Raw genomic sequence first — 24,711 nt, 5'->3', positions numbered from 1 at the left:
TCTGGGGGATTTTTTGGGGGCATTTTATGTTGAGTTTGGGGAATTTTGGGGGTATTTTTTGTTGAGTTTGAGTCATGTGGCTTTTGGGGTATTTCTAAGTTATTACCTTAATTTGTGGTACTCTATGAAGAGTAAACAAATGTAACGAGTAAACAAAAAAAGCTATCTGGTAAAGAAAGCCAAGTGTAGTCAAATTGGAGCAAATGTTTCCAATGTGTAGGCATTTAGAGCCCACTTAAGACAGCCATTGTACAAAAACCACGTCGCCGAGCTGTTTTTTCGTATACAAAACGGCGACCGTGTGAAGGTGTTTATTGCGGTAAGCTGATGCGCGTCTGTCGGCATGTCACTCGTAAGCCGGCGGGACGACGCTAAGACGGCAGGGGCCGGGCTGACGTTTCCAACGTGAAAAAACGGACGCCGACAACCGCGGCGAGCTTTCAAAGCCTCGCTTTCCTCCTCGTTCGGGATTTGGCGGCACGCACGTGTTAGAAAACGTCCAGCCGATTAGCACGGCTCGTCTGGCTGAAATTGGAAGGAAATGCAGAAAGAAGATGAACGGCTGATCAAGCACCTGAAGCCCAGGCGCGCTGGCTAATAGGACGTTTCTTCTTTTCCAATTTGCTCCTCTCCGCACATTTGCTAAATGTTTTGGAGATCAAACACTCTAAATCCGAAATGAGAAAGACAAATGAAAAGGGCCAGATTAAAAAGGCAGGAGAAGGTTGGAAATTCATTTGGACGGGGAGGGCTGGCTGGCAAAATCCATTACAATCACTGACTCTTTTCCAATCCAACTCTATCATTGTGTTTGATTTAGATTGCTTCCTAATTTGTTCATCGCGTGAAGTATTTTATTTTATTTTTCCAAGTATTCGAATTACAAAATTAAAAAAATACAATCTAAGTTTAATTTCCCAGATAAATGATAATCTTCTATCATCAATGACCAAAGGAAAATTAAATAAATAAACCTGGCAAAACTAGATTCAAATTTTTCCTCTCTCTATTTGAAATAAAATATACTGTTTTAAATTAATTAAAAATGATATGTTGACACTTTCTTCCTCAATAAAGAAATCAAAAGAACAATTTAAGACATGATAACGATACTAAAAAAATCTCATATTTAGCATTGAGAGGCGTTGGGAGGATTTGGACAAAAATGTGGGACCAATCAAGCCTAGCAGAAGATTATTATGGGAAATAAGCTAGAAGTGCTCTTGGAACAAAAGTAAGTGACCCAGGTTTGCCCCCAAAAACAACAGAAAGTGGCCTAAAATGCATTCCCTAGTTAATAGGTGAAATAGTTTTTGAGTAATTTCAGCATTGGGAGGGGCCTGCTATCATCTCCAATCAACTTCCCTGAAATAGCTTTTTAGCTTTTCCAGGAAGAGCTAAAAGTCGACTTTGCGCCTCGTTTCTGAATGACATTTAAGTCGGCTTTGGCGCCGCCGTATTTTGGAACAATGTGTTGATGCGGCGTTGGAGGGGGGGAAGTAGATAACGCAGTATATCTTCTTTTTGCGTGATTTATGAGGGGAAAGCGCCCGGACCCCTTTTGTACTTTCACGCCGACGCGTTTATTGAATCAAACATCTGAAGCCGGAGAAGACACTTCACACTTGATTTAGCGTTGGTTCCTCGCAACTTTTTCAGGGTGGCGACGACACCGCCGCCGCCAAGGTTGAACACGACGACCCTAAAATTGATTTTTCGGGAGGGTTGGCTTTGTCATGAAAAGCACGCGCCACGGATAAAAGACTTCATTTTGGGCAAAAAAATATTGTTTTTGTCTTTTGATGGTACACACAGCCGCGAGCAGGCACGCACGTGGGTGGGTGGAACATAGAAAAAGGCTCCCTGGCTGTTTGTCATAAAGCATTATGTCAGCGTTATGCCTTCAAGGTTTCATTTGAAATGTCAAACTTGCTCCCTCATACATATGCGCATGAACTCGGGGAGGGCTGATCCAATTTGTTTTTATTTTGTCATCACTAATTGCTGCGGCCATGAAAAGTGGCTGCCGCTGTCTAAACAGGGAGCGCAACAACAACAACAACAACAACAACACGCAGGGGCCGCACTCAGGTAAGACGGATCGTCTCCAAGAACATCAATCTCGCCACTTTCATCACACGAGACGTTTGGTCATATTTTGACCTTGCGGGTCTGATTTATCACCGTTTCCTGCGGTCATTCGTCAATTTGCCGCCATTTAGTGAGGCCTGGCTTTTCTACTCCAATGTGGTTTTAACTCATTGCTTGCCAATGGCGCTGACAGACAAACGAGATCTCCTCTAAAAATGAACCGTTTCTACCAAGACTTTGGCAGATGATTATGTACAGACAGCGAAACTAAGGAAACAGCTCTTTCCTTGAGCTGAGGGCGATAACAAATGGAACACAGTGCTCACAATATTAGCGACATAATGGCTTCATAGTGCATTCTGCTCTTAATGAATACTCATTCAAATGCACAGACAAATTTCAATCATTAACAACAGCTGGCGGACAAGACAATCATCCTGAATCTGGTATTACACTTATATTGCACAATCTATGTTTGCCTCATCGTTTAGTCACAAACAAAATAAATACAATACAGTAGTACCTTGAGATACGAGCTTAATACTGAGCTCGTATGTCGAATTTACTCGTGACTCAAATGAACAAATGACTTTTTGCACGGCAACGTGCTCGTAACATAAACAAATTGAAATGAACTTGGATTATGATGCAAATACACTCAAAAATACGCTTACAATAAACTCAATTGTAATTTTGTTACAAAAATGTAATGCTCCGCCCAGTACTCACAGAGACATTACACGAGGGAGTTGCGACCAGAAAAACAGAGCCCATGTTGTTCTTACTTGTATGCTCGTATATCAAAATTTGAGTCGTATCTAAAGATAAACATTTGCCCTAAATTCACTCTCAAATTGCTCGTATGCCAAGGTACTACTGTAGTCATTTCTGCGGGTAGTATATTGATAACATTACATTTTAGTATGCAAAGCAAAGTGACACTACGACTAGGAAAGTGACTTGAGTCACAAAGGTCAAAATACAAATGAACAGGAAATTATAATTACTTTGTGGAAAGATATTCATTTTTCACAAATTCTTGCCATGAGTCAGCGCTTCACTTTATTGCATTTTTTTCACCCCTCTAGGGTTTTGCCTCTTGCAGCTGTTTTGATCATTTCCCCCCCTACCCGTCTCTCTAAAAGGCACAGCAGTGTGAAATAAAAAAGGCAAAAACTACACACACACACACACACAAAATATGCCTAAATACACACTCGGGGATCGCAAAGGACATTTTTTTGTTTCGAAAGGATTCGGCTGGTTGCGGAAAGCGGCGAGCGTGACGGAACGAGCCAAACCAACTTCCTGATTCCCAGTGTCTCCGCTAACCTCTCTCCATCAAGAGGGCGTCCAAAAAAGAAAGGCCAACATAAAATCCATTATGTCTAATGCCCCCCCAAATCCTCAAAAGCCTCACAGGACCTAATCTTCATCCCTTTTTTTTCCTCCAAATGAGCTCAGACAACGCACCATAAAGAAAAGTCCCAAGTGCGAGGCGTTAACTCGTGTTGGAATGCCTTCCTACATGGATGACTGCAACGCATTACTTTGCTTTAATACCTCGAATCTCAGTTTAGTTTTATCGTTCCTTGGTACGCTGTGACCTCCTCGACTTAAAAAAATGGCAACATACCAAAACTACATTTGAAAAGTACAATATAAAACTGATTAAATGGTACTCACGTTTTTTTTTTGGTCCAGGAGACGAGATGTTTCTCAGAATTGGTGGCCAGTGAGAGTGATGACTTCAAGTGTCAGACATTTTTGTGCATCTGCAACAAGTGGCTGAAGTCTGCTGTAGATTAAAAACAAAACACAATTAGTTTTAAACCAAATTTAAATTTCCATAGAAAGTGCACTTTCCCAGTAAATAAAAACATAAATAAGTAATATAAAAATATACAAAGTCACATCCAGGCCAGGTAAATTCTAAAAGCATCCTTCTTTTCTTGCTAATTATGTTTGAGCAAAATAAAAAATAAATACATGATGAACTCTTATGACTCCAATAAAAAGAAAATATCAATCTGGTGGTCTGGGCATGGGCTATATACGGCCCCCCACACTATTTTGTGTGGTCTAGGGATGCAAATGATGTGCCTCGTGTCCATGTTTCTTGCTAAAATGAAATCTATAACATTTTTGTCCATCCTTGATTGAGGACTACTGAACTCATAATATTGACTGTATTTTCAATGTGAAATAAATGAATGAATTTAATTAAAATAGAAGGTTATGGTTTCAAAGTGTACAATGTGTGATTTTCTAGGTTTTATATTTAGATTGAGAGTCAATTTTAAGGGGAAATGACTTTACATCCTTTGAATCCTTTTTTTTTCTTTGCTATCTTGCAGACTGCATTTTGTGAAGGCAGTTGAGCTCTCTGTCATGCACACAATGCTGGAATCTCACTTTTGATCTGCAAAGAGTTGCCCCAGCTGCTTTTTGACATTTAAGTGATTGTGTAGCCTTATCCATCCGCCATCTTACAAAAGCACAGCATTTGATTACTCATATCGACAATCCACATATCTGGTCAACCAATTTAAAACGTGGAGGCTCTTTGTGGGTCGTTCTGCCATTGGAGGATTTTGAATGAACAATTACTAAAAATGTGCATTTTTTTTTGTTATTTTACTTGTCCGAATAATGACAAAATCTACAATAAATAAAGAGAAATAAAAGCTAGATTTTTTTTTAAATAAAATAATTATGGAATACCTTCTGAAATACATCTTTTTAAAATTTCTTATTTTTTTTTTTATATTAATCCAGCATCCTAATGACCAAATAGATTCACAAACTAAAACATTTTTTTTCATTTTTATCATGATTATAATTAGTTTAATTGTTGTCCCTTCTGACTTTGAGGCTTATTTTAATAAACAATGAATGTTTCAAATATTATAATCATTAGTTAACAGCAAACTACTCCTGGGAAATAAAACAAACATCAAATAAGATTTCCCTCATAAAAAGAAACCCAGTTCCCTGCAATCCTAAATATAAATCAAATAAATTAATTGAAAAAAAGCGCCCCAGTAAGTTGACTCAATCAAGCTTTTGACAGTTATACCCATTAGATGAACATGGCGCAGAGAACCCGACAAGTGAACGCTTATTTTACAAGACTGTGGAAGCCATAACTTTCTCCAATTCCGAAACGACCTTTACCGAACACTTTAAATTCGATAAAGTCCAAATAGCAGTACACTTAAAACATTCACAACGGAGATACGAACAACCAAATGACTTCTCGCCGAACCTGTAGTTTTAATAACTTCTCTTGGAAGAGAATGTAAAAAAAAAAAAAAAAAAGACGAAGTAATACTGTACTTTCCCCCCCCCCCCCCAATCCCCTCCTCCTTTACTAATCCTCCATGACTCCATTACTCCCTCATCTTCTCAACACTTTCTAAACACCTCCTCCTCTATAATTATTTCTTCCTTCCTTTTATTATTGCTGCCTTCTCCACTGTCCTTCCCACTTTGTTACTTATTATTTAATCTCTCTCTTGCACACACACACTCACACACACATGCACAAATCTCCATCCTTTCTGCTAAATGGGTGCAGTGACCCCATTACGCGGCGTGGCCGTGGAAGAAGAAGAAGATGAAGAGGACGAAGGAGGAAGGAAGAAAGCAAAAGGCGGCCGGTTACAGTCACACGCCGGTGTTCAATGGGATGATTAATGAGCATCGCCTCCGAGGGGGTGTTATCCCCGCTCCGGACCGGTGGGGACGGCGGCGGGGTCACGAGGCCACTGGCACGCGTGGACAAACACACGTGCCACGACAGCTTTCATTTCTGACATTATCATTGACAAAAGTGGGCTAATGGTGGTGCTACATTGGCACGGCCTTTATTTGAACCGGGAGAGGCTGTGGCCATCATTCAAAATCGATTGGACGTCTGGTGATGTCTATGATAGCCAATGAGGTGATTTATGCAAATCAATAAAAGCTGTTAGAAGAGTAGGAAAGTTGGTGGTGTTCTAGCTTAGTGTGAGTGATATTTTCCGGGGTAACGTGCCAAATAAGGATGTATATTTACTTATATCTGGTGATACGATTTGTGTCATTGACCGATAACGATTTGATTCGTGTCCGATTAACTCAAAATGACACTAGACGATGTTTGTCAGGTTTGTCTGTCACCAGCTTTAGTCTAAACCTGCTTAAATACTTGATTCTAAAGCACAGTTATTATTATATGTTAGGGCAAGGTGGTTGACTGCTGCTTACTAGTGGAGGCGAGTCAAAGTGTAGCCATCTAATGTTTATTTCAACCAAAAACTCACTTGTAAAATCAATACAAGAATCGTGCAACGTAATATCACAGAATCCATTTTTAAATGACCCATGATGCTCCCGGTGTTAAATTTACGTCAATATTTGCACTAAATATCACATTCATAAAATCAGGCTCTGGCACCCCCACGACCATTATGAGAATAAGCAGTAGTAATTAATTTTTAAATGAATAAATATTTGCACTTAGTCAGAATAGGTGTTACTCATTTTACTTGTCACTGATTTAATCTGACATCTTTTGTGATCAAGCTAAACAAAGATATGCGTCATTTTGCCGCTTTTTCATATAAAAATAAAAGTGGAGAGCAATCAACACAAGGCCGGGTTTCCTCTGGGTGCTCAGTAATTGACTGCCCTAAGCATCTGAGCCAATTAGTAAAAAAGTCATCATTTCCACACCCGTTCTGATAAGAGTGTTGCTGAATGAGTTGCGCTCTTGCGAGCCTAAAAGCGTCTCATTTGTATTTTGCTCTGTCAGCGTGTCACCGTTGCAACAAAGCGCCTTTTTTTTGACAGCTCGTGTATGCCCGCATGCTAACAGCTGTGGCCGCAACTCTTGTGTCATGTGTTCTTTTGGACTGAATCAGTTGTGTCAAACGCTTGCTTTTTTGGGTTAGTTTCATTCATACTGTATATTAGATTAGATTACTTTATTCATCCTGTATTCGGGAAGTTTCAGTGTCACAGTAGTAAGAGGGTGAGAATACTAACACAGGAAAACACATTTTAGACATAAATAAATATACATAAATACATAAGCGTGTTGCTGAAATACATATATATATACATATGTAAATATATACATATATCTAAATACATACCTATATATATATATATATATATATATATATATATATATATATATATATATATATATATATATATATATATATATATATATATATATATATATATATATATATATATATATATATACATATATCTACATGTACATATACATATATATACATAAACAAATATACTCTTAATAAGAATGATATTCTCATGAAGACCAGTTAACGTGGGTAAATCAATTGCAAAAGAGCTCAATCTAAATAAGTACTCCCAAATACTGCCGAACAATTTTGTGTCGGATGTCTGTTCCTAGTGCTTTTTTAACGGATTCAAATCTGTTCAAAGGCTCCATCAACAGCGCCTGTTTACATTCAATTTGGGTAGGTTTCATTTTCTTCCAACATGTTTCCATAATCCACTTTTCGGGGGGCGATTGTTGTGCAAAAAAAGCGTGATTTTCATTTATCTCCCACGCTTGTTTTGGCAGCGCTTGATGATGCGGTTGACCTGTGACGTGATCCGTCCTCATCTGCATTCAGAGCCATTAGCTCTTTTAAAGGACGACTCGTCTGCGAGTGCCACGGGTGAAGAGGCAGATGCGTTACGCTTCTATTTGTTACTACTCTGCTGGGGAATAACCTGCTTTTACACAATCTTTTTAAAAGAAAGACAACACTCTTATTAGGAGCAATTTGATTAATTTGGAAAAAACATTGCATTTTGATTCTCTCAATAGTGGAATAAAACATTTTTTTCAATGCTGCCAGTGTTTTATCCAATCAAATGCAAGTATGCCAGATTGTTTGCTATTACTCGTGACTTCCATTGACCCATTGTTCCCCGTACGGATATACAAAATGAACACTGTTTACACGCGAGTCATAACTTTAATTGTCTATTTAGTATACACACATTTGGCTCAAGAAATAACACAAACTATGATTAGATTTTTTTTTTAAATCAAGAGCGTGTTATTGTTATTATTATTAGAGTGACGTTGGGAGCCATAATGAGTTTAATTGCATAAATGAACTAAATTCATTAAGAGGGAAGTCAAGAATGCTTCAAACTTATGTGGAAGTGACTAGTAATTAACAGGAAAAATTAATGGAGGAATGAACTGAAATCAACAGGAATTTATCAATCAAAACCCGAAAATCAAGATTAAGTGACCCGAAAGTTTTGTTTATGCTATGGATTGGTGGTTTTTTTTCGTTCTCTGTGTGGCTCCAGTTTATTTACCTAGCTCTACAATGTCTTCTGTGTCTGTCTTTCTACTGCAACTAAGGACATTTCCCAAATACAGGATGAAATAAAATTCTAATCCAAACTAATCTAATCTAATCGCAGATCATGGATGAATGCATTATAAATATCCCCTTTAAAGATACCCCTGTTCTCCCTTTTAAGATCAATTCAAGTGATAAACACTACATATTGAAATAAACTCCTTGTGCATTTGTTTTGGTTGTTTTTGTTGTTGTTGTTTTTGTTTGTTTTTGGGGTTGGGGGTCGGCACACGGCCTACCAGGACGCCTCCTGGCACTCCAGCTGGCGGCTCAGTGACTGTGGACAAGTAATGGTTGCAAGGCTCCTGTTAGTGGCACAATATAGCTGATATTTGGAACGCCATACCCCGAAAGTCTACCGCCATGGCTCCACTGAGCTTTTTTTTTTTTTTTTTAACGGACTCCACTGATAACGGACGAGGTCAAACAGGGCTGACGCCGAGGCGGGCGGACAGCGAGTGGCAGATGGACTACGAGTCAGCGCGCGACTCTGACATTCCTACTGGGTGGTGGGGGGGCGTTATCAGTGGCAAACAGAGCATGCACACACTCACTCCAAAATAACACACATTGAATGCATAGGTGCGTGACAGGTTAGCGTTTTAGGGGTTGGACGTGATGGGAATGATGGTGTTTCCATTGGGGAAATATGTGGTCGGTGCTATGAACATGGGCAGAAATTCATTCAAGCTTTATCTCAAAGTACTAAATGACAAAAAAAAATTAGATGTGATATCGTGTTTGTGATACGGAAAGCAAAAGTATATTTTTCGATATTATGAAGTCAGGCAACATTTGATTTCGATTCAAAGGCATATAAGGGGTTTAAAATGAGACTACGCACATATAACACAATTGGTGCTAGGCCTGTACGATACAGAAAATAAAAAATAGAAATTTGAAATAACTGAATATAACTTTACACTAAAAAGACAATAACTACTGTTTGATCATTTTCATTCAACCTGTTTAGAAAAGAATCAAATTGAAGTAAACCACTAAAATTATTGTTTTTTTTTTTTTTGTAAAATAAAGGTGAGGCTTTAAAACTACTCCAAATAAATACAAAAGTATTGACTCATTGCCTGCCAGTGACAAAAATAGGGTTCAGATCAATGGATGTCAAAATTGTTTATCAACTGTGGGTCGTTTGAGACATTTGCTGTGATTAAGGGCTTTAGACATAAATCAATGTGACTTGACTTCACTAGAAGTCCAGTTTATTTAAACTGGGAGGACTGGCTTTGAATGCAAGGGTGTCATTGTATCTAACGGTGTGAGACGCCCTATCCATTTTGCCAGGCGAATATGGGCGTCATCATGGTGGAGATCATGCGGCATGAGCAGGAGTGTCTGTCTGGCTCCCGCCCCAGTGTTTCCCACTGCAATAACAACACACACACACGAGCACAGCCCCACTCTTCTCCACTGGGATGCCAACATTAAAGAGCTTTCTCATAATGAGGGAAACTACAGAGAAGAGACCCACACAAACACACATCGCAACACGTCCCATAGTTACGTAAAGGTTATGTAAAAAGCATGAATATTAAATGCCGGGAAATGTCTATGTACGTGCAGAGTGTGTATGTGTGAGCGCACGAGGGTGTGTGTGTGTGTGTGTGTCAAGCACAGTCCTGACATTTAAAGAAGGAAAGTGGACTGAGCTCAGCTGTCAGCCCTCTCGCCATTATTAAATTAGAGCCACTAATAACGGTGCAACAGTGTCGGGCAGAGACTTCATTGACGAACAACGAGCTTATCCCGAAGCCGACATGCGCGGGTAAAACGGTCTAAAGTTGATATTTGGGTGCGGCATTTAAACGAATCAAAATATACACTGCGTAGGTCGACTTCCTATTATGCATGGTAACCAAAGACTTGAAATTCTGAAGTTCTTTTAAGTAACTTGTCAAGTTGTGTGAACTTAGTTTAGTATGGCAACGCGCTTGTAACATAAACAAATTGGAATGAATTTGGATTAAGATGCAGAAACACTCAAAAATAAGTTTATTCTAACCTCACACTAAACTTAATTCTAATTTTGTTTTACATTTTGATACCTTTCTTCTTAGGTTAGCTCTATTTGCCCTACCTCCACCCTAACTTCTATATGCAACCTATGAGGGTTGTTTGAGTTTGTATTCCCTTGAAAATATTCAGAAAATAATGCACACAAATGTCCTCACAACAGGATAACGCACGACCACTTGCCAAAGAGAAGTATTATATACGCCATTCGCACTGACTAAAAGGAGAAAAAATATATTTGCACAAAATCTTACTCGTATCTCAAATTGCTTGTATGTCGAGGCACCATTGTACACAGTTTTTGAACGCTAAAAAATGATTCTTAAAAAAGCTGCATAATACATATACCGCATAACTATGGATATAAAAGGCCCAAGTGCTATAAGTGCATTAGTGAAATCATACATAATACAGTTACAAAATGATAGTACAGTTACCAGGAGCAAGTATTGCAATATGAATGAAGTACAGCCCAATGATAGGAAACCCACACATTATCATCATTATTTGTTATTTAGGATTATGTTGCTGAAACATTTGAATAATAAAAAAAAAACATCACGACAAAATAGCGCCGCAAAAAGATGACCTTTTTTCCCCCCCAATCGATTTTAATTGGCATATCTTTACATGCCTATCAATTGCAATTAAAATGTTAAGCCCAGAGTAATGTAACGGTAAATAACACGAGATCTATACCCGAACTGATTAGTGGCCTTACTGCTAAAAAAATAATAGTAGATTAATCAACATTCCAAATAATTATCGCCGACTAGCCCAAGTCCTACGAGTGTAACCGGCGCGTCCTACCATTCTGACAGTCATTTAATCAGAATGACAAGTAGGCGGGCCGGCATAAATCAGCCGGCGGATTGCTTGTTTTGCTCCGGTCTCATTTGGCGTGGGTCTGTCGGCGGGCGAATGACGAGCGGCTTTGGCGCGGTGATTGAGGAAAAAGGGAAAGGTGGAAACCGGGCGCTATTATTGCGGAAAATCAAAGTCACTTCCTCCTATGTCTACATGTCATTTGTGTCCTTGTGGGATTAAATGGGAAGGAAGCCAACAATAATGATGATGATTATGCTTCTGAGGACCGAGTAGAGAGAAAAATATCCATCATGAGTGGCTTGACATGCCATGACAGACATTTCAATTGAAATGCTTTGTTGTGCCAGCAGAGCCGGTTGAAATGGATTGGACGTCTATCACCGTCAATGGGAAGCGGCGAGGTGACACGCCCACGGGCGCCGTGAATTGAAAAGGTCAGCGCTTTCGTTTAGCGCACGTGATTAAAACAAAAAGCAATATTTAACGCTGCGCTCACATCCGTGAAAGCTCTTGACATTTAACCATGGATTGTAGAGGAAGCTTACCAATGGTCGCTGCGACCAATCGCTCACTTTCACATTTTCATTCAACTGACGGGCACCTAGTGGTAAGAGACGTTTGGCTAAAATGTGGATGATTCAGAGTTCGAATTCCATAGATTTTGGTGATATTCGTTAAGAACTGGAAATTAGCCAGTAGTTGTAAAAGAAATACAACTAAGATTTGAAGATGAAAATGGAATTGTTGCTGAAATTTTGAAGTTTTCTTGACTAATCAACTAATTGGCTGTCATTAATGCCAATGGACATCAAGTTTTTAAAACTTTTTTTTAACTTAAGTTGAAAGAAAATACTCTTCAATTGAAAAAAATACTGAAATAAAGGATTATATTGCAATTATATTATGAAATTTGTATTCCTTTTTTAATAGAAGTAATTTTATGAACTACTATGTATTCTTAATATAATTTTATTTGAGGGGTTTTAAGGGGGAATTAGAGCAGATTTCTATTTATATTCATTGTAATTGTTTCTATTAAGATTTTATTCATTAAGATAATTCTTATAAAATGTATGCCAGTCTTTATGAAGCAGAGTAAGTTAAATCGACCAAAAACAGTTATTCCCTTTCTTTGCTTTAAAAGCATTTGACGTTTCAAGAATGAAAACGATACAAAAAATAAGGAGGACCACCAGACAGAAAAATAAGCTTCATTTTTCTTTACCTAATTCTGAAGTCCTAATAATAGTACTCAACTAATTTGTGAAAACAGGCCACTTTCTCCCCCCAATGTATTAAAAGAAATCTCCCATCAATCATAATAATTCTACAAAAGACAATAGAAATGATCTGTCAAGTAGAAATGTTAATTCCACAACGCTTCCGGCTTCTCTCAACTAAAATCTTGAGCCAAGGTTAGTTTTTTTATTTGCTTTTAATTCATCCAGACTTGCCAACTCCTAAAGAGTTACAACACAGTCAACACAAGACTAAAAAATGCAGTAGAAGTGATTCTTCCCACCGGTACGGGACAAATGATTGATACCTCGTCGGTGGAGTCTGCCTCACAAAGTTTAAATACTCGTTGGCCAAATTCATCAAGACAAAAGAAAATATGACAAGGCATTTATTTCTCAGTCTTGAGAGTAAGTCATTTGGTGCATTGTCAGCTTGGCAATAAAAGCCCAATTCTTGTTTTGACAAGTATCGCAAAAGCTAGTTTTCTCTCTCTCTCTCTGTTGTGATTAGCTGCGGATTATTCCTTTTTCTTTTTTAATTTTTGCCCGTGCAAATCTAAAATCCACGTGAGGAAGCTCAAGCGCTCGCAGTCGACAGCTGCTGCCGCTTAAATCGAGACGAGGGAATTGTCCGTGATTAAAATGCTTATTTTCTTCAAGATTAAGAAGCATCAAACTGAATTATGGGATTCCAGCCTCTTCTAAATGTGGAGCTTTTATGAAAATGGTCAATGATTTCTCTGTATGCCGCAAAATAAATTGGAAGAGATTGAAGAACCTGCACGAAATACAACGAATACAGACAAGCACATAATAGAAATAATGGATAAATAACTATGCTTCATCTTTTAAGTTTTCTTATAGTACCCATTCAGAAACAGTTATATACTGAAATCTAATCAAGATCAAGAAAGTGATCAATTTAATCAAATTAATCGTTAGTTATTTTGAACATCTTTAATGACAATTTGTCTATCTATTGTCATTTTTCATTGAAAAGGCGTACATTCTTTATTTTAGTCTTAATAAACTTGTCTAATTCATTCATTCATTTTCTGAACAGGGTTCTCGGGGGTGCTGGAGCCTATCCCAACTAAGTACAGACAGCAGGCAGGGGACACCCTGAATCAGCAGCCAGCCAATCACAGGGCACAAAAAGACGGACAACCTATAAATATCATAGACTTTGAAGTTTTAGAAAAATGAGATTTGTAAATATTTGGTGATTTCTAGAGGCTTTAAGCTTTTATTCTAAATCATTTTCCTAAAAAAACACGATTTTTCTGGTGCACCATTTACTTTTGCGGACCAAACAAAATGACATGTCAGGCCCTCGGGCCGCGGGTTTGACACCAACTGGCAATGGTTCATTTGCTAATACTTCCACGCTTAATTTCAGTCCTAATTTGCTCTGACAAAGTGATTTTCTTTGAGTTTAAACGAACAATCCTTGCTATCCCTCCAGACATATAAATTGGACGTCTATAGGCGATTGAATTTGCGAATTGTTTAAAAAAAAAAAAAACATATTTGAAGGAATTACAAGGACTTTGAGGCTCTAGTTCGCCGCCATGTGATCCTCGGCATTGAATTCACTGCTTTTAAGTGAATCACCTTTATCGTAAGTCACAGCGCGGTTGTAAAAACGTCTGGTGTTTGCGGAAGGTGACGACAAACAGAAGGCGGACGGTCGGAGAGCGAGCCAGGCCTTTTATCTGCGGCCGAGAAATAAGCAGGAAGCCAACCAAGGTCAATTTGCCGGATGGAGAGGAATGGACAGGATCAGACCCCGTGGCCCTTTAATTTTGTGCTTTGCTGACCTCTGCTGCTTGTTATCCTCTGTATCGCTACTTGGCTTCTGGCTCCAGAAAGAGAAAAAAAAAAAAGAAACAGAGTGTGATAAAGAAAGAAGACATGCTTAAGCTGCTTCTAAAACCACACGTCGACTCTTTTGTCCAATTTCAGCAATGGGATTTGAACGCAAGGTGTATTTCGGGGAGCGTAGGAAGCAAAGAGTCACAAGTGCAAACTGACACAGGGTGAGCATTTCCTTTTTATCTCAGCAGCAAGGCTTGTAATTTGTTGGCTTTTTTTTTCTTTCCTGCTTCTTCTCGCGTTCGAAGAGAGCTCAGAGCTGTTTATCGATAGGGGGATCGATACTACGTCCGCGGGAGGATATGAGATCAGACAACACGCTGGCTTTTTGGTCTTGGCTTGGGTTTTGTTTTTTATTTTTTTCTGTTTTTTAAGCAGGATTTTAGTGGGTTAAGACAAAAAAAATATCATTTGAGGCGGTGCTGGGCTTTTCAAATGTGAATGCCAACGTTGGCGGCGATCAATATGCGTAGAAAGATTTGAGTTTCAGCTCAGGAGGAATCGTTTGGGGATGTACTGATACTGCAGACCGCTAAAGAATATACACTTTCCCCTAAAAAAAGGGGAATTGTATCAATATATTCAAGATATGTAAAAGCAAATGTAAAAACAAAAATGAAATATTTATTTCCAATTTTATTTCCCCCCAAAATTGTTTTTTTTTTACTGTTTTTTCTTAGGTTTACAATTAAAAATAGAATCAATTTTTGCGTGATTTTCCCTTGTTTTCATTAAAAATCCAAAATCCCCAAATTCAAGAATAATGTAAATCAGTTTTAAAAATATATAACTATATTAAATATATTTTTATTTTTACTATGCAAACATTTTCTTTTAAAACAGATGCCAAAAACATTTTTCAATATATAAATAAAAAACATTAGATGCCAAAAATTAAAGGATCTCGGCTATTTTCAGTCCTAAAATATTTCCAAAATATTCATTTGATAAGCAATTAATGGCCTCCGCCAGTCCAACTGGATTGAACGTCTACTACCGTCAATGGCAGACTAATGCTCATTACATTTGTAAAACTATAGCGACAGTGAGTTAAGTGGTGCGACGTGACATTAGAGTTTGTCTCCGCTTTCCTTTTTATTTTCCCGAGCCGGTGCTTTGTTAGCGCTCAGTCAGTTCAGCGTGGCATTGCTTCCTCTTTGCCGTCGCGAGCGCGCGTCCCGCTGCGTCTAAATCCAGCACAAAACAAACTGCCGGCGTTTCAATCAGGCCTCTACTCGATTCGCCCGTTTAAAGCTCTCCTTATGATGGTGTCTCTGTCTTACCAAAGGAAAAACTTGCTCGCTGGCTTTAAATACAACTCAATTCCAATAAAGACGGGACGTTGCGACAGACATGATCTTTAACTTTGAATTTCACGGATGCATCACGCTCGGAGAAAGGTGGGACGGGGTCGTGTTTACCACTGAGCCGTAGCTTCTTTTCATTAAACAACATTCAGTTGGGACCAACACATGTCGAAACTTGAGATGTTCGACTGTATAACGTCTCTATTGTCACATTTAACACTTCATAAGGTCGAGTACCAGTCCTCTTTTTACGACAAAGCTATTCTATGGTAGCGTGTTGAACAATGGTTCTAAATGTTTCATGGAGTCAGATTAATTGTGGACTAATTTGGTAATCGACTACATTGGTACCCTGACATACGAGCAATTTGAGATACGAGTAAAATTTCGGGCAGATGTTTATCTTGAGATACGAGACAAATTTTGATATAAGGGCCGCCAGAGGCTGCTCATAAGAACATCATGGGAACTCTCTTTCTGGTCGCAACTCCCTCTTGTAATGTCTCTATGAGCACTGGGCGGAGCAATGTATTTTTTCAGTGTTTTTTTCCTGTTAGTCATTGCCTATGGCAGAGCAATCGCTAATACGAGAGGAGTATATACTACTTCTCATTGCCAAGTGGTCGTGCGTTATCCTATTGTGAGGACATTTGTGTGCATCATTTTCAGAATATTTGGGTGAATTAGAACAAATAAATCCAATCCAATATCCTGTTTTGGGTGTTTTTCCAAGGGTTGGAATGAATTAATCAGTTTTTAGTTCATTTCTATGGGAAACGTTCATTTGGGTTACGAGTAAATTGAAACATGAGCTCAATCCGGGACAAATTAAGCTTGAGGTACCGCTGTAGTTGACAATTTCTAATGTCGGAGTAGGCATTTGATACCGAGTTAATCTGGATCAATACATCAATTTGTTAAGCACAATCGAGTCAAGAAGGAGCAACTCATACATTCATAGTATTCCTAGTCCAATGTCTCTCATTATTTCGTGTTTTTGTCAGTTTCGGCGGTTTCTTTTAAGGCCATGGGATGGTGTCGGCACGCAGAGGTAAATTAGGTCGGGTAAGTCCTGCCTGAAGGCCCCCGGATCCCAAGAGCGTGGATGAAACGGTATTACCGCTGTCACGGCGGGTCCACTCAGGAGAATAACGGCCGCGACAGGCTCAACATGTCAACAACAACGGAGAGATAAAAATCGAGCCAAATTTGTACCGGAGCGACGACGAGGTCCTCCTGGGCCCCCGCGTCGTCGCGGTTATCTGTTTGGGCAGATTTGGCCCAAGGTGTCGCGCGTCGGAGATGTTGTCTTCCTCTTTATGCTTTCGCCTCGTGTGGCTTTATCTGATGTCACCTTCTAATCCGCCACGTGAGCTTCCCCGGAAGGGACTTTGGTACAAATGTGGATTACGGCAAGAAATAAAGTCGCCAAACTCCTTTGGAAACGGTCATATTTAACTGGCTTTTTTGGGCTTTTATTCATCTGGCGCGCGTGTGCGTAAGTGTTGTGAAGTTATTTTCCTTTTCAACTTGACGATAATACGAGTTGCTCTCCTTGCCAGCAGTTATTTGGTGTGACTAAGTGCCAGTTTTTTCCATTGGCACATTCGCATCGCACGAATATCTCCAGAGAAGGTCATACACAGTGTCAAAACAAACTCAGATGCTTTCAAGCAACATTAACTCGTACTCTAGAGTCACAAAACAGTCTTGACTTTGCCACAAAGGGATAAACTTTCAGTATTCTGAATGAAAATAAAGCAATCACTACTGATTTGTTGAAATGGTGCAGTGAATTAATTCATTGTTGCATCTTTATCACTGCTTATGTGCTCGAGGGTTTTTTTACCTCATTCAGCGCTGCGTCACCCAAAAAAAACGTAGAAGCCATTTTTTGGAGAGGGTTTTTCGACCCGTTTACATTTAGCCGATATCAGGGTCTTTTAGCAATGTCCTCGTGCACAGAGTGCATAATAACAAAAAATACATTATTTACACATCGAATTTCATGGAATCACGAGAACTTGCTGTTTTTCTTGTAAATTTCTCTTTGCTGTTACTCTCGACTACTAATAAAAGACTTATAAACAGCTTTATGATATTCATAATAGCAGAATGTTGTTTAGTAAATAAGTTAATAAATGTGAGCAAAAACAAAAAAGATAAAAATACAAGAATAACAACAGAAATAACTGCATAACACACAAAGTAGTTTTTATGAATACCGCTCTATAAAATGGTTAAGGCAACCCTAACCCCTCATCAACGGTAGCAATGAGTAACACGAATTTGCTACCATAGGCAGTTATTATGTAATACTGGCCCAAGGATTAATGCATATACATGCCTAGAAGACGCCTATCAAATCTCATTATTATCCCTACATGAGTAACGCGGGAAAAGGTTAAAAAATGAGTGTACATACCAACAACAACATGGGCGGCAACTTGATAACGCAGTCAACCTGTGAACAAAAAAAGTATGAATTTAACCAGACAATACTATAATAGTACTATACTGTGTATTTCTATTTAAACAGATAAAAGGAAGAAGTTGCCATCAAGTGGACTCAATTAAACCCATTTTATTACTTCTATAAATTAAAATAGCCTGCAAGTAGTATATTGCAAAAATATATATACACATATTTTGTCTTACACTATATATTATATTATATAACTATGGCAATAAATATTTCTATGTAATGTATACACAAGAGTATTGTTTTGCACAACTGATTTGCCAAATAAGTAGTTTTTGTTAATAACACTCATAATGACTTTAATGTTGGATAGTTTTGCTCAAATTGGGAAAAAAACATTATGATGAGCAACGTTTCTCTCCTTAATACACTTCTCAAATATCAGGACTCGACTCCCATGCAAAATGGTCCAATGGGGCCATCGCTAGGTCCTCAACCAACCATTCCAAGTCTTTCCCGTTACACAGAACGTTAATTGTTTCACTTAACACACGGACTAGCAATGACAAAGTACTACAAAACGTCCGCCTTTCAACTTCTCTTTGTTTTCATCTGGAGCGCCAGGAAGAAAGGCTCGCCGGCGAATCCCAAGCGGACGGCAAGTTGTAGGTTGACTACTCTCCAGTTCCTCCGGAGGTGTACGTGTGTGTGTTTATAAAAGAACGTCAACGTCTCTGCTGCTTCAAAAGGCTTGCGTTTCTCCAGTCGGGCTACGTAACGCATAACTCTCGCCTTTTGTGTGACGGCGTCGTCGTGTATCCGGCGCAATAAGGAGCAGGCAATATGTATGAAAATGAGCGCCGCAGTGTTCCAGGGGCTTTAAAAACCAACAGAGACAAAGTGGTAAAATACAAGCAACACCAAGCAACACCCCACTATCCAACCTTTGAATATTATTGCTTTGGGGAAAAAGGGGCGGGGGGCTATCAGTTGTGGTGGCTCTCAGTAAGACTCCCGGGATTTAAGACTGCAGCAACAACAACACAAACAGCCAGGATGCCAGTGAATAAAATACACAAGCGACCGTCTGGGCTCGTCACTATTATATATAATAATGTGTGCCGGGCGGGCGTTATATGATGGCTAAAATAAGATGCATGTGCAGCAAGACATATGTAAATGCAAACTAATGGTTATAAATGTGATGCTTGTCCAGAAGAGCACAACGTTGCATTGGTGTGTGTACGCAGATGATCGTTAAAAACTGTTGAAGACTGGTTGAATGTGCACACAAATCCATTATATATGGGACAGAAAAGGTTTTCCACAGCATGTTCCCCCTTCTGCATAAGCGTAAGCATTTGTTCATGTTGATGCCTCTTTATCCCCAGTCTGTCAGATGTATATTTAATGCGGGTGGCTGGTAGGAGACGACACTAGCGACAACCTAGACTGGCTTTTGGTATTCAACTGGCATCGGGTTACACACAGTACATGAGATGAGCTGAGGGATGTTACCCCATACTAGCCATTGGAGAGTTTTACCATAGTTGTGATATTATTGCTCAGGTGTCAAACTGGTGGTCTGCAATAACAGTTAAAAACAATGGAGGTAGCCAGGCCACAATACCATAAGTGTAATGTGAAAAAATCTAAAATGTGGGCAAAGCCTACAAGATTGTATTTTATAAAGTCAACATCATCTTACTGCGCCTTATATGTACAAATTGTATGTGTGATTGTACATTTTACAATTGTACATGGCTACTTCATTTAGCAAGGCTAGGAATTGGTTGGTCAAAGGTCACATTGTTTTAGGGTTTTTTTTTTTAATCAAACAAATCCGGACCAGCACAAAAGTTTGTTTTCTTTACACCCAAAATGTACAACCTACGGAATATATATTAAAAAAATCTATATTTATATAGCAGCCCATTAGTTGAACAATTGAAAAATAAATCCAAATAAAAGTGATTGAAATCAAATCAAATTGATGCCGATAGGCTATGATCTCGATTATTTGAACAAAAATACGATATTTCACGATATTACAGTCTGCCACTATCCCATTCCTCTCAATGCACTATCAAACTATTCAGACATTTTGAACTTATTTAACAAACAGGAACACAATTAAATTCAAACAGAAGAAATAGGACATTTTGACACTGCTATTAATGAAACCCATTTGAATGGTGTTTTTTTTTTTTTAAACAAAAGGACACATCTAAGTTTAGAACGCGTAAAGGGATGTTTTGCATTCTTATCCATTTGACTGGATGGATGGATAGAAATACCGCAAATAATTTAGGAAGCAGTCCATTGAAATATTCTACATATTGGTACCTGACATGCCCTTTCTCTTTGCGAATGAGCTTATTATTCGGGGCTCTTTTGGCTCTCTCTTTCTCTGCTTTTCTTCATGTCATTCGCCCCGTTGGAGCCGGTACCATCTATTATTGTTGTTTGCCAAAGTAGAACTATAATTTCACAGCCGAGGAGCCCGATCGGCTCTGGAGTAGTGATTAATAATCTGAAGGCGAATGAACGATTGCGCGCCACATATTCATCTGTAGCTAATTATTCGCTGCGTAATCGCGAAATAGATTACAGACCTATTCGAATGTGAGATAGCAGCGGCCAGGAAAGTGGCGGTTGTACAAGCATCGGTGGGCTTTTCTATATAAACCCAGGAAAGAGATTAGTACATCGGCGCCAATGCCATTTGGCAGTGCATCCGCTGTTTTTTTTCTTGCACTGGGGAACGTGTCGAACTAGGACTCACCCGGCATTGACGTGACTCCGAGTCCTGTTATGCGAGTTACGTCTATTGTTCGTAGTAAGGGAAAACATCTAATAGTCATTTGTTTTTCATTTGAAATGGAAAAAAAAACTTATTATATTTTATATTCAAGTGAAAAAGCAAAAATATTTTGAGACTTATTTTTAGATTTTACAACATGCTTTTTGACCTAAAAACACCAAAAGAAGAAAAAAAAGAAGAAAAGTGTAATTATTGATTTAAAAAGGGGAAAATAAGGAAATATAATATACATCTATAATCTTCATTTGAATTTGATCCAAAAACAGAAAGTTGGCTGATTTACTTACTTGGGCCACACAAAATGATGCGGCGGACCAGATTTGGCCCCCGGGCCGCCACTTTGACACCTTCAATTTTGAGTTTTATGTTTACCTTTAAATGACAGATAGAACCCTCGATCTCAGAACTCTGAGGCGGGCATGTCAATAACGATAAAAATTCAAATGATTTAAAAGACTATTTTTTATATATATTTTCTACACACATCTGAACTTCCAAATAGCTTGAAAACTTGAAAACATAGTCTCAAATCTTCGTCCCTGTCGCACCAACGACGCTGTGCATTTGTGTTCCCGAATGGCTGGGGCAAAAACACAGGGGGACTTAGAGCAGGGGCTGCGGGAAAACCCGCATCCGATATGCTCTCTTGTTTTGTTTTTCAGCTGAGGTCTCAAAGCAGCCAAAGGGGGAGGACGAGGAACGCCAGCGATGCCAACAACCCTCGCAAACCCAAAGAGGAATGAATCTTCCTGGTGTAAAGCCGGCTTCACAACAACTGATCCTTCCATTTGCCCGTTAAACTGAGCTGTCTTCATTAACATTTCTGCGTTGTGTGTTGGTTCCCTTGAGGTAAATAGTCCCTAATCAACTTTTTGTTTTGTTCAAATAATTTGGCAAAGTTCAACTTTTTCCCATGTAACTCATTCATCAGGGCTGCTACATAGCCAAAATGTCATGACAATACATTATCTATAATTTGGACAACAATACACCAATTGATTCCATTGAATCATCATTTTTGGGGCTATTTGTTGTCATTAAAAAAACATTTTTAATCCCGTTATAACCTCGTCATCACATGTACATGTACAAGTGTATCATAAGTCATATTTAGTCATACAAATTGACAATAAACGTACCTGTTTTACAATAAAGCAGAAATATTTGGAGGATTTGAAGCGATTTTCCTCGCAACGCAACACTAGCTGCCTTTATTTACATTCCCGCTTTGCATTGTGCATGTTTATGTGTGCACAGCTTTGCTTACTTTGGCCCGCACGCTCCAAAAAATGAGCATTATGATCAAAACAAAGGTCACTTAATCCTGCATTGTGGAGCAGAGTTCCGTCACATTGCCTGCTATACTGTGCGCGTGCGTGTGACTTTGTGTTGCTAGGCAACCGCATTGTCATTTTTACCTCCTGTGAAAATGATTTTGTGAACTCACCCAAAAGTGCACACCCGCCTCCGTGTGTCTGACACACAAACACACACACACGCGCGTACACACATACTTGTATTTTGCTGCAGTAAGCAACAACTCAAGCGTATTTTTACATGCAAAAAGTTGCTGTGTTAATTAGAATTTGATGTGAATAAAGTCAGAATATTAAGACAGTTTTAGAAGGCCAAAACAAGGACATACCCGTCATAATGGTTTGTACATCGAATGTCGTCAATGGCAGCCAATGAGATGGAGTGATCTGTAAGGGTTAAACAAAAGAAAAAGTCATGCTTTTGCAATAAGAGTAGCACAATAATGTTATTTTGTTGTTGTTGTTGTTGCCCTCCCATAGCAGTACGGCACTAGCGTTCCCAAAGTTTGCAACTCCCTCGTCATTTTGCGTGTTTTTCTCCTCTTTTCTTCTTCTTCTTCTTCTTCATCTCCCTTGGTGACTTCTGCCTGCGTTCCAAATAAGGCCAGTGATGATAGAATGAGGCAATCTCGCCTCTTTAGGGCACTTGTGTGTGTCAGAGGAGAATGCTCGGCGCAAACATGGCAAAATGAGTGGAAATAAGAAATGTGTGGATGTATGTGCGCGAGGGCTCATTAAAAAGGAGCACAAAAAAGAGGAAAAAGGGATGAGGAGGAGGAGGATGAGGAGGATGAGCCCGGCTGTGGCCGTCAGCGAGGATTTAGCGATGAAGATGCAAAAGGTCTCTCATCTCTCCTTCACCGTTTATTATTAATTGCCATTGTTCAAGAGTGTCAATGTCCTTTGCCTGTCAAGATCCCCCCTACGACTTGTCACCGCTTTCAAAAGGAACTTTGACGCTAAAAAGAGGGGAAGCGCCTTCAGATTGTGTTTGTTTTGTATTTCACGTCGTATTTAATCTATCCTTCAAACGTTCTGTACCATGTGAACAAAAGGAATGGCGAAATATTCTCCCACATTTGGGCTTTCCCTTAAAACTTCAACGGGAAACTGCAACAAAAAAAACTGCAGAGAACATGCCGGGGGGAATGAGATGCAAAATGACAAGGAAAGACAAAAAAAAACATAATTCATTCAAAAAAATGCGGTCATTTTTTATGGGGAAAGGTAGTAGGCGGGTGTCTTGAGAATCTCAATTAGATCCAATACAAAGAGAATGATTCAAACTTGCAAAAAGTATGTATGTATGGTTTATGGATCGTGTACTTTGAAATACTATGCTATTAATTGTTCCGATTTTCAAACGGATCAGCTTTTATTTGAAGATGATGTCGAAGATGCCATAGTTTAACGTGGCATCCCAAACTCATATTTTATCATCAATATCCTGTCTGATCTCTACTTACATTAAAGGCGATTGATCTAAAACAACTCGATTGCAATTTTGTAAAGAGTTTGCATTGTTAAAAGTGTTTAAATAGATAAAAACGCTCACGTTATGACGCTTTACAACGAGGTCATCGGACGCCGATGGTCACCAATTAATGACGTCATTGTCGCGTCAGTATCCTCCCCAGCTGAATGCCAACATAGAACAGAAAATTCACAATAAATTAAAGATTGCATGTTCACACTTTATGTAGGCTTAATTTCTTTCATTAATCATGCAATTTTGGCTTCATCCGATGAGGAAAATATGTTACTTTTGCAAATCTCCTAGTTTGCATGCAAAAATGACAAATTGAAATGCAGGGCACTAACAGGATGTAAACCTTTCAAAACAAAGTTTAAAAGGAAACATACATACTTTGACAATCATACATTAAACAAAATGCTGAACAAGCTCATTTAACTTTTAACCTTAAAACTGCATCACCACATTGAAATGCACTAGAAAACAATATGCAGTTAAAAAAACATCAACATAACATTTTTAACCTTTCAAGTACCAGCTGGATGGCCAATGATGAGTGGTTAGCACAACTGCCTCACAGTCATGGGATCCAGGGTTCAAAACCTAGTCGGTCCATATGTGTGTCTTTTGCAGGTTCTCCCTGGGCCTGTGTGGGTTTCCTCGGGGTACTACGGTTTCCTCCCATATTCTAAAGACCGTGTGAGGATAAAACAATTCAGAAACTGAATAAAAATACCAAGCAGACATTTAGTTTTCTTTCTTTCTTTTTTCTCCCCTAGACATGAGATAAGACCACAGAATGGAAAAAGTCCTTCTGCCGCCGTTGTTTTGCCTCCCCGCAAACGAAGCGATCGGGTTCGGCCTTGACGAGCAAGCGCGCGACTCCAACGATTGCCAAACA

General features: G+C 39.0%; 2 long non-coding RNA genes across 2 annotated transcripts; one reads left to right on the top strand and one right to left on the bottom strand.

Annotated features, from left to right (window-relative positions):
- The first annotated feature begins 1,894 nt into the window (after nucleotides 1-1,894).
- LOC144206904 (uncharacterized) lies at nucleotides 1,895-4,340 on the top strand. The gene is made up of 3 exons (XR_013328468.1): nucleotides 1,895-2,091; nucleotides 3,180-3,260; nucleotides 3,345-4,340. It is a non-coding gene; the product is annotated as an uncharacterized LOC144206904 (long non-coding RNA).
- LOC144206905 (uncharacterized) lies at nucleotides 3,800-23,936 on the bottom strand. Its single transcript, XR_013328469.1, has 4 exons — nucleotides 23,892-23,936; nucleotides 22,666-22,723; nucleotides 18,200-18,238; nucleotides 3,800-3,889 (listed from the first exon to the last, which is right to left on the bottom strand). It is a non-coding gene; the product is annotated as an uncharacterized LOC144206905 (long non-coding RNA).
- Nucleotides 23,937-24,711: the final 775 nt, after the last annotated feature.

This window comes from Stigmatopora nigra, chromosome 13 (genome assembly GCF_051989575.1).
Source record: "Stigmatopora nigra isolate UIUO_SnigA chromosome 13, RoL_Snig_1.1, whole genome shotgun sequence".
Lineage (NCBI taxonomy): Eukaryota > Metazoa > Chordata > Actinopteri > Syngnathiformes > Syngnathidae > Stigmatopora > Stigmatopora nigra.
This window is presented reverse-complemented; position numbering and strand designations above follow the sequence as displayed.